The 10,909-nt window shown below is 39.2% G+C and overlaps 1 long non-coding RNA gene across 1 annotated transcript; it reads right to left on the reverse strand.

Moving 5' to 3' along the window:
- Nucleotides 1-248: 248 nt before the first annotated feature.
- On the reverse strand, nucleotides 249-10,404 carry LOC149795903 (uncharacterized). The gene is made up of 3 exons (XR_016422154.1): nucleotides 10,289-10,404; nucleotides 812-918; nucleotides 249-359 (listed from the first exon to the last, which is right to left on the reverse strand). It is a non-coding gene; the product is annotated as an uncharacterized LOC149795903 (long non-coding RNA).
- Nucleotides 10,405-10,909: the final 505 nt, after the last annotated feature.

Raw genomic sequence — 10,909 nt, forward strand, 5'->3', positions numbered from 1 at the left:
TTGGGTAGTTTTACTAACAGGCTTTACAGCAGGGCCTTCCATTAGATTTAAATGTGGCAGGTAAGTTGACAAAGTAGGGTGGGGGGTTGGGGGGACCTACCCCAATGGGGATAATTCATTTTTTTTTTAAAGTAGCATGGTGTAAAGTAAAAGTAGATGGGCTGATAAGGAATCCACTGAATTTACAGACTAAAGGTTCAGACATTTGTTTTTAAGAGAAAAATGAAAGAAGGAAACAATACAACAGATATTTTAATATGACTTTAATGTTTATTTTCTAGATTTAATTAAGATTATGAATCAGAATCAGTCTCCAACTCCACTGTAAAGTTTATCTATTACTTCTTCTGCTCAGGCACCTGCAAATTAAAACAAAATTGTAATGCTTAAATAAAGTCATATCATCTCAGCACTAGTTACATATGCAGAAGTCATGTTAATCAGCATTATAAAAATGTATGAAATTTTCTTCACTGCACTTGTGCTTCCCTTACTATCGTTAAGCCATGATACAAGATAACTTTGCACTTACTTCTCATTTCTGGCAAGTGGATGGTGCAATCAATTTGCACAAAGATGAATTTATTTCATCCAAATATTTCATGTGAATAAAAATTCCAAATGGAGGCACTTGTCCGATCAGACAAGATATATGCATATTGTAGTTAGCTGGACTCTAGCTCTGATAGTCCTGGGCAATAGGATAAGCTGATTTTGTTATCAGTTTAGAAATGCATCCGCTTTGCAAATACTATGCTTTAAAAGACGAAACTGAATCCAATATTGATGAAATAAGAGTCATTTGGATTACCTTGTTTTTTATCATTCTGCGTTGGTTGGGTGCATATTTGAGGGTCTCTGATATGGTCTCTTCCATTCCATTTGCCTTTGCTTTGCCATTAGTTTTCAAGCAGGCTTCTGCATGAGTAATACAATGTTTTAAAATAAGTTTCACAACAAAGGATGCATTGCATTTTTCTAAATGCCAGCAATAATCAATGGAATATTTTTAAAACATGTACTTTGAAATGTGTCTCAAGTTACTTTATCAATTCATTTAAAAATCTCTGGCAAGTCACATGAAAAACACAATTTAAATCAAGCCATACTTACTTATCAAAGACTTTCTCATTCACATCCTTTACCTCACACAATAAATATCAGCAACACCAACATTAAATTCACACAATCAGTACAAAACCTAGGTGTTACTCTGGACAGTACTCTCACATTGCACCAACATGTCATGAACATATGCAAGGCTGCGTATCTTGAGCTGAGACGCATCAGCTCCATTCTCAGATATCTTTCAGTTGATGCCACTAAAACACTTGTGTGTTCATTACTGCTTTCAAGACTGGACTATGGTAACTCAATTCTGTCTGGTTCATCTTAATATCTACTGCAGAGACTTCAAAAAGTTCAAAACATAGCTGCTTGGATCATACTTAGAGTACCACAATCAGAGCACACCTCCCCGCTGCTCTGTACCCAACACTGGCTATCCATTCGATCCAGAATCAAACACAACATTAGTTCTCTGTGCTATGTTTCACTGACAGACTCTAGTCCAACATACCTATCCGACCTCACCTATGTGTACACACAAGCAAGATACTTACACTCCTCTTCCGACAATCATATACTCATTATTCTCACTATGAAAACAAAGTCACATGGACAGCATTCTTTTGCATACCAGGGCCCAGCAACATGGAATGAATTGCCCACTGAACTTAGACACAAAGACGCAGTGATCCCATTCAAGAGTGCTCTCAAAACTACTTATTCTGACTACAAAAACAAACTTAATGACTTAATAATGTTAACTACCTTAAATATTCTCAGCATGTTTTTTATGTTTTCTAATTTCATGGTGTTTGTTTTTGTAATCATATCATTGTGTATGTTTTTATGTTGTCTAATGTTGCAAAGCGCTTAGAGCTTCTAAAGATTAGGCGCTATACAAAGTCCTCATTATTATTATTATTATATTTAGCTTGGATGAATATTTTTTAAATCAGTGGCCATAACTAAAAAATGGGATTTTGTTTTATGATCATAAAAGTATGTTGGACACCATCCATGATGTACAATGCTGTCTGACATTTCTATGCACCTAAGGTTTCCATCTCAAATATTAAAGCAAAATGCATACCGAATTTGACAGATTGATGAAAATAAAAAAAAGCAATGCTTACCATTTGAAAAGAGGCAATTGTCACTAGAATATTCTATTCAAAATGATATTAATTTTGGACACAGGGGATACCACCCCCATGTTTTCCTGACTCGTGATATGTCGGCCTATTCTGTGCACAGCTTTAAAAGATGTAATGTTTATCCATCGAGCTATAGAAATGAAATACATTTACTGTAGACTGTTTCTGTCAGCAGTTGAGTAATTAGGTCAGGTTTATAGCTAGTTTACAAAATTCAATGTAGAATGCCAATAAATGACAAGATGTATTTTTGCAAACTAAAGTGATCTTGAAAAAAGATTAGTAAAGTTTAACATTTTATAAAAAATAAGCTATTATGTGGAAAAGAAACAACAATGAAATAGGATGCAATGTGTTTACGTCTAGTTTTGGAAGGTACCGTCTCTAAGGTACCGTCATAATTGTACCGTAGTTTAATGGGTGGAAAGGCCATTGAAAGGTAAGGGCAGTGCGGAGACCATCGAGTATGTTCCAGAATAGCTGAATCTTTGTAGATACATAGATCCATTCGTAACTTCAGTCCGCAAGCGAAACACTGTACTTCGTATCCCAATCCTGACTCGGGTCCGAAGTAGACAAATCCTGTTCTAGCTAAAACATACGAAGAAGGTAATCCTTCCCTATCCGTAGGCCATTTTTGAAACATGTCCAATCGACGGGCACAATCACAATAGTCAGGTAAGAAGACTGGAAAATGGTAGGGTTTGAACTTGGAGTTCTCACTGGATTTCTCACTCGATTCTTGCTGCGGCGAAGTCATCCTTCTGGTGGGTGGCTATCCTCTTACAACCAATGTTTTATACCGACATGTCCATACGGCAAAGTAAAGTGGGTGGGAAGCCGCACTCGCTTCTGCTACACGATTTGATAGACTTTTTCCAAGGGTCGACTGACGATGTGGTGTGTGGGTAAACATACAATCTTGTTGGGTTGATAGGTGGTCACTATCTCTAGACTGCAAGGCTTCTTTCAATATGCCAAAGTTGACCACTCGACTGGTACGATAATTCAGAGTAAGTCCTTTCACTTTACACTTCGTGTGCACTTCTCCTTGTTTGGCCCAGTATTCGTAGCCGTAATTTTTGGGACCACCACTAACGAAACTTAGAATCTTGTCATCGGGGTGCTTGTCTGTCCAGGCTCCTAAACGGTCTCCTTCGATGTCAGGGTGCTGTTGACTCGGGTGATCGATATAAATGCAACTGTCCATGTCAAAGTACAAGACACGTTCCCCTAACAGTTCTAAAGCTTCGTACAATTTTAAGCGAGCATGAGCTGTCATGTAAGCTGCAATGATGACATTTCCAAAGGGGTCATCTTCTACAAAGTTCAGATCTTCTTCGTAATTCACCAAGATCAAATCCTCACGAACGATGTCCACGTGTTTCATGAATTTGGCTTTGTCGTGAATCATCTGAAAGTAGCGGGAAGGTTCAGTCAAATACTCCGTCTTGGGTAAACACGGTCATTGTGCCATTTTACCCCACAAGCAATTTAACATCACTTTGGCAAACGATCGCCTGCCTTCGTTTTTCTCAATGTGATCTGAAGTAATGCCTTCTTGTGCCCAGAATTTCTCTCTGAATGTCTTTTGGTCTTCGGGAGTGTGACACCAGGACAGATAGCCACTGGCTTTCTTGCTCAGTTTCAAAAAGGCATCCACGTAGTCTGCGAAAATGCCTTTCTGCGTGGGGTCACCCTTGTGGAATTATTGTGTCTTGGGAAAGTGGCAAATTTCGTACACTTCTAACAGTTGGTATCCCATGTTCAGAGCTTTGAACAATTCTACGCTGACCCATGTCCCCGTCAAGGCCCGTTCTTCCTGGGTGTGATGACAAGGTTGATCTTGGTTGCACGTTTCAGCACAAGTACGGCACAAAGGAAACATAAGTTTGCCTTGGCAATGGCGAGGTAAGACGGGATGGTATAGGTTCGTGGGAGGCAAAACTTTGCACTTGATCAAGCCTTCGTATTGTCGAATGTTTTTTAGGTCGATGTGTTCGGTGAACAATTGTGGGTGCCCTGCAGGAAAGCAACAATATTTGCACACGTAGGGATACAGTGAACACACGTCCAAGTATATGATTTCTTCTCCTTTCTCTTCGTCAGCTTGGTACAGCAAACAGGTGGCATTGGTCCTTCCTCTGTACAAACTATTACTTGGGTTCAGGGGGTCCATGAACTGGTAACTTTCCATGAGGCGTTTAAACTCGGGATCGGTGTTCAAACGGTGATTGTATTTGTGTTCCCACATTTCCACCACTTGGTATCCTTCCTGTTCTAACTTTAGGCGTGGCTGACAAATGGCCTGGTACAAGTCTTCCATGGTTCGTTGTAAGAACTGATTTTTAGTGCCGCGGTCAGGGTAACAGACGGGACATCCGTGAAATAAGCAACCGTTAAACTCGTACATGATCTTGGGGTTTTCTAAGTCCCAGCCATTGACCGAATGCATTCCGATGATCTTTCGCCCTGTCCGTTGCGGGCATGCTGAATCCATTTGTCTTCCTTGTCGCACAAGTAATGCAACCAGCATGGGGCTTTGACCGAGTATTGACGTTTGACATAGTTGGTCGTTTGAGGACTGATGACAGCCACAGTGTTTTCAAGCATGAATCGTTGTCGGTAGACTAAGGAACACGCTTTGGCAATGGTGCAAGCCTCTTTTAAATGATCAACCCCTCCATGTTCCATGAACAGTTCTCGAAATTTTCCACAGCATCGCCGTAAAATGTCCATGTCGGAACGACGATACTTTAGCATTTCTTCCTGAAAGTCGAAAGGGTCGGAGGCGTGAGCCTGGTACCAAGCGTAGAAAGTTTCTCGTTCGGTACGCATGTTGTCAGGGTCGTAATAGTGAGCCTGAGGCAAATGGGGTAGAACGGCGTGTTGATTGGCTTCTGTATTGAAAAAGTGTGGAAAGTACCCTTTAGCCATTTCTGTCATTCCAAACATTTTAGGCATTCGACTCAAAGGCATGGCTAAGTAGCTCATCGAATCTTTAAACTGCACTTGTCCCACTTGCATGAAAATGATTTTGGCTCCGTTCAAAGTGATTTTAGGACGCTCGATGCCACGTTCCGTATAACATCTCAAAAGAAACTGTCCATCATATCCGGAGAAATTGTGAGCCATCACCGTGGCATGACAATGACAATCTCCATAATAATGTTCGATGTCCTCTTGGCTCCACGTCTTGTCGATGGGGTCTAAGACCCATTGTGTGAAATCGGCTAGTGTGTTCGGTCCTTGAAAGATTTTTTCATGCCCTCCAGGAATCTTACTGCAGTGAGGGCAATAACTCAAGATAGGTTCTTGAATCACTTCTCGCACGCTCGATGAGCCACGCAGAAATTAGGAATGTGAATACTGATCTCTTGCATGCATTCGAAATCGAAAAAGATGAAATTGCCTTTCTTCTTCTTGTGACCATCCTCTTTCTCTGGTTGGGATTGGTATTTTTGTATGTAGCATTGGTGTTCCAAGTCCACAATGCAGTGACAAATGTGACATTTTTTCTTTCCTGAACATACGTGTGCCTTGGTACTGTTGATACATAGACCTTGTCCACACATTGGGCACAATCTCAGGAGTTGACAAGCACATTTCTTCTGTGAACCTTGCATCTTCAGATGTTGTTGGTAACAGGCAGGGCTGACAAATGTGCGCAGACAAGCAGGACAATGCACTGGTTCTTGCCCTTCGCTCAGACAGGGTTGAGAGGCCAAACATCCTGAGCATTTCGATCCACAATGTTTGTGTTGCTCTCGATTATTATAACCATCATAAGTCACATTTCTCACAGTAATATTTGTATCCCAGGAATCCAGTGATAGTGGTAATGGTATCGAAATGGTCATCGTGATGATAGAGGTGAATGTATTTTCCATCCTTAAAGTCTTTCCCTCGAAACAACAGAGACCCGCGCACTTCTTGAGGGTGCACTTTCAAGGTGTATCGTGGAGCTAGGGCATCTTGCAATTTTTGCATCTCAGGAATGCCACAGGATGTGTCTTTGGACAGGCATGCTTGTTGTAACAGAAGTTCTGCTTCATTTCGTTGTTTGGCTCGGTTCGATTTTCGAATGTTCTCCCAGGCTCTTTTCCATTCTACCGTGTCGTTCTTGTCGGCATAGGTTCATCCCACCACGATGGCTCGGGCTAAACACATGTGGTCTTGAAAATTGTTAATTTGGACAAGACTTGTTTTGGTAATGCGAAGGTTGTTGACCAATAAGGTCTTTCTGCATTGTCCGGTCCCTTGAGGAGGAGAGACGTGGGTCATGTCCAGTGTGGCTTTTCCATCGGTGATGTCAAACTGGTCATTAAATTGTTGCACGTGTTGAATCTTGTCCATGACTTTGGAAGTGGTCAATTCTGCAGGGCTGCTAAACTCGATCCAAACAGGGGATTTCGAGCCGTCATGTTGTATGGAAAGTCTCAAGTGATCATCTTCTTTGGGTTGACATTGTCGCTTGAGTGTGGTGAGCAAAGAATCCCACATGTCGGTGATGAACCCTTTTGCTTTCTCTAACAGTACTTCAGACTTGAAATCTTTAAACTTCACTGTGTATTTGTAAGCCGTAGTTCTAAATTTTCTAGAGGGACGCTTTTCCGTCTCTCGAATGTCATAGTACTTTTCAGGGTTGACTAAGGGTGGTAAACTTTGTTTAGAGGGTTTGGATTCTGGTTCACTCATGTCCTCTTCAAAATCACTGGCATGAATTTGTGCCAAGACTTCAGCCCTAGTACGAGGCGATAGATCACGTTTCTGCCTCTTACTTTCTTCTTCTTTCTTCTCAAATGAATTGGATCATTTCATCTCGATAGCAAAAAGTCAAATGACTAAAGTTTAAACACCATGGATTAATTTATAGTCATAGCAGACCAGCGTATATAAAGGGTATGTGTCTTGTCCTTTCACTATTCATTTCACTCTCAAACTGAGCACAACAATGGAAGAGACTACCAAGATTGAACGTTTCATCAGAGCTTTGCGAGGGGTCATTAGAAAATTCTCTTCAGACCAGCCGAGGGACTACTCTCCTTCCTTTCAAGATAAAAGTCAAGATACTTGCTATATCTGTCAGAAGAAAGGGCATTGGTCTTCAGAGTGTCCAGACCGTCAAAAAAGAAAAAAAAGGGGTTAGAAGAGACAAAAGTCAAGATACCTGTTATTATTGTCAAGAAAAAGGACATTGGTCACCAGACTGCCCAAAAAAGAAACAAGAGGAGTCAGAAGAAGAGAGGGATTCTTCAGAGGAAGAGGAAGAAGAAGAGGAAGAAAACAGACAGGTGAAGAAAAAGAAACAGGAGAAGAAAAGAAGGGAAGAAAGTGAGGAGGAAGAGGAGGAAAAGACTATGACGGTGAAGAAATTAAAAAAACAGAGTGAACAATGAGACAGAATAAGTCCATGAACTTTTTAAAGTGCTCTGTTGTGAATTGTGAATTGTAAATATTTATAAAAGAATAAATTAATTATAAAAGGTAAGTGTCTTTGGGTTTTGATTTTAAAATAAGAACCTACACTCACGCACACTCATACACAGACAGGTACTATTGGGTAAAATGGTTTTTTTTAGTTATTGGCAATTGAAAGCCTATCTCTTTTCGAGAGACGTGGATGGCCCTAAAAAGGGCCTTTTTTGGTGTAAGGGGTGAGTTTAAACAATCAACTTTAACTGTCTTAAGCCTTTGCCATGGCCAAGGCCTACTTCTGGACTGCGTACTGTTGATGATGATTTCGTTGAAATCACTAAGGATGGTGCAGTAGGCGTAGTCACAGGGTTGGAGTGTTTAGCTTGGGAAGGTCGTATTCTCTTCGGCCGTAATAAAGAAGTCTGATACATCTGTTTCAGACTTCTTAACTAAAATGTCTAACAGTACCGTGACCGTTTGATTTTGACACCCTTGTTTCTTTGCTGCTGCGTCTTCTTCTTCTTGTTTTTTTCTTACCTCTTCTTCTTGCTGCTGTTGCTGTAGGAGAAAAGCTTGTTCCGCTTCCTTTTGCTGTTGTATAAATTTCTCCAATTCTTCTTTCTGTCTCTGTCTAAAATTTTCCATGTGTGGTAATGAAGGAGAAGGTGACGAAGGTTCAGGAACAAATTCTTGCAAGGTAAAAAAATCCACAAAATCCCAATTCACCTCTTCTGAAAGTAAGTCTGGGTTCCCTTGGGTAGTCTCCACCATCAGTGCACCCAAACTGATCGTTTTCTGAGTTTCCGTCATGTTGAAAAACTGTCGCTTAGATTGACTACACACAGGCGCTAGCGAATCTATATAGACTATGTGATGTCACAGACTGCTCTCTTCGGATTGGACGTGGGCTGACTGAATTTTGTAACGCGTGTTTGGATTGGTCAACAAACTCAATCCGTTTCAATCCTTCCTCCCCCTATAAATAAGTACAGTTCACTGCATTCCTTCACCTGTTACTCAGCACCCCAACATGTGGACCGATGTACAATCTTCAACGCTTGTGTCTTCGATGATGTTCCAGACGGACATATCAATGTATGTCCGATCCAACTGGACAGTTATCCACAGGACAGACACCAGCCTGTGGATGCGAAGAATCTTATGTGGAGCATCAAGGATGCCTCAAAAGAGTCTTAATCTATGGTCCTGCAGTCAGGCACAGCCTAAGGTCAAGAAGAAGATGTCACAGATGCCCTTTATGTTAAGGGTATATTAACATAAAACCAAAGGCCCTTTTCAGGGCCATTCCTATCTCTCGAAAAGATCTTGACTTTCAATTGCCTACCCCTTTTTTTATTTTTTTGTTTAAAAAAATAATAAAAAAATAGAGACCCCTCCCTGTTTCAATTTTCGCCTGTTCCATTTTCATAGACCCATCAGGTCGGGACATTATTAAAATAGGGTCCCGACCCTGTTCCATTTCCCCTAGTCCCAAGACAGTCCCACGATTTATTCCCCATGTTCAATTTCCTTTGTCCCTAGAGTGAATAGTTTTTTTTCTTTCTCCCATGTTAAATTCCCCTTGTCCCTAGAATGGATATTTTTTTTTTTTCTCCCATGTTAAATTACATAGTCCCCAGAGTGGATATACCCTTTTTAACATGGAAGTTCCCTAGTCCCTAGACCGTCCCTATTCACTACTACCACTGTCATTACCAGCCTGAAACCAAATTTAATGCCATTTGTATTAATTCATTTCAAATAAATATTATGATATAGTTGAAGTGTAAAGTCAAGCAAGTATTCTGTTTGCAGATTTTACATTTTAGATATTATAGTAAAGTCATATTTTCTCTTGTTTAGTAAACTTTATTGCAACTGGTTCCAAAATAGTAAATCTTATTTAATGTTCATTCACCAGAATAGGTATTAATACAATCCCGAATTAACTGTATGGTACTAAAATATACCCTGATCTTGTGTGAGATTGTAATATACAGAACTATACCTCAAGACAACAATAATATATTGAATTTATATTGTATCAAGACTGTCATGGTTATGAACTCCAACTTTATTCAGGTTTTTTCATAATAAATGATCATCTTGTGCTATGGTTGAAAAGAAATCAAAGTTCAGTTTAACTCCATTCTCTCCACATTTGTAAGTTGTTAAGAGGCATACTCATCCTCAGTGTTATAGTAAAATGTAATCTTATTTGGATCAATCTTGGTGGTGTAATATATGAATGGAGAAAGAATATTATCATCCAGATTAAAATATGTTTTATTCAGACTCTACTAAAATTTTTAGTTGGATATGGGTTACGGAGCCTGATGTGTACGAACAAAGCAATGTGTACCATGACCTTTTTAATTTAACATTTTAAACTCCTGCAGAAGAAAGAGATTTTTTAGATCCATTAATCTGTATTAACAAATACATTTCTTCAGTATGATTTTCAATTACTTAGTATTGACAAAACTCATATTTTAAAGTTGTTGTTTTTTTGTGTTTGGTTTGGCCTTTTATGGTAAACCAACACAAGTAAGTTATTTAGTGCCAAGGCACTTTAAGTATAGTGCCTTGCCCAAGGACACACCATGGTAGCTAACCCAGGTTGGTCTGATGGTAGAATTTGAACCTACCTTATTTCACAGGTCCAGAAAGCTAACCACTGAGCCACTACAGCTCCCCATCTTATAGTGGAATGCTGGTATACTTTATGATCAAGAAGGATGGGTTGGGGTATGCATGTTGCATCTGAAAAAAGTGATGGAATTTTTGTTTACATAATATTTTAGTCATACAATATGAATCATTTTCTATAGATTTAAGATGTATCAGATCAAGTTAAGAAAAATCATATATTCTGTTTCCTGGGAATGTACTAAAATTCACTGTTATTGTTTGATTTTTTGGTAGTAAGCTTACTTGGTATTTTTTTCTTTTTAACTTGAATACCTAATTTGTTAACATCCTATTCTAAATCTTCAGAGTTCTGTCTATTAAGTGACAACTGTTGATACATGTAGGGAAGTTTTTGTTTATATCTTTTGATTTTTGTGATTCTGGAAGTTGCAGTATTTGTTGTTGTATTATAACCATTTCAGTAATTTAATGAATGCAGAGTATACTGCTCTATAAATGAAATTTAAGTGAAAATAATGTAAAAGTATGTTTCACTGCAAATATAAATTGTTTAAAATAATATATCATTTATCATATGACTATTCAATTGTGGTAACTAGTATTCCATCCAATATCTA

This window comes from Sinohyriopsis cumingii, chromosome 7 (genome assembly GCF_028554795.1).
Source record: "Sinohyriopsis cumingii isolate HCF-2022 chromosome 7, ASM2855479v2, whole genome shotgun sequence".
Taxonomy (NCBI): Eukaryota; Metazoa; Mollusca; class Bivalvia; order Unionida; family Unionidae; genus Sinohyriopsis; species Sinohyriopsis cumingii.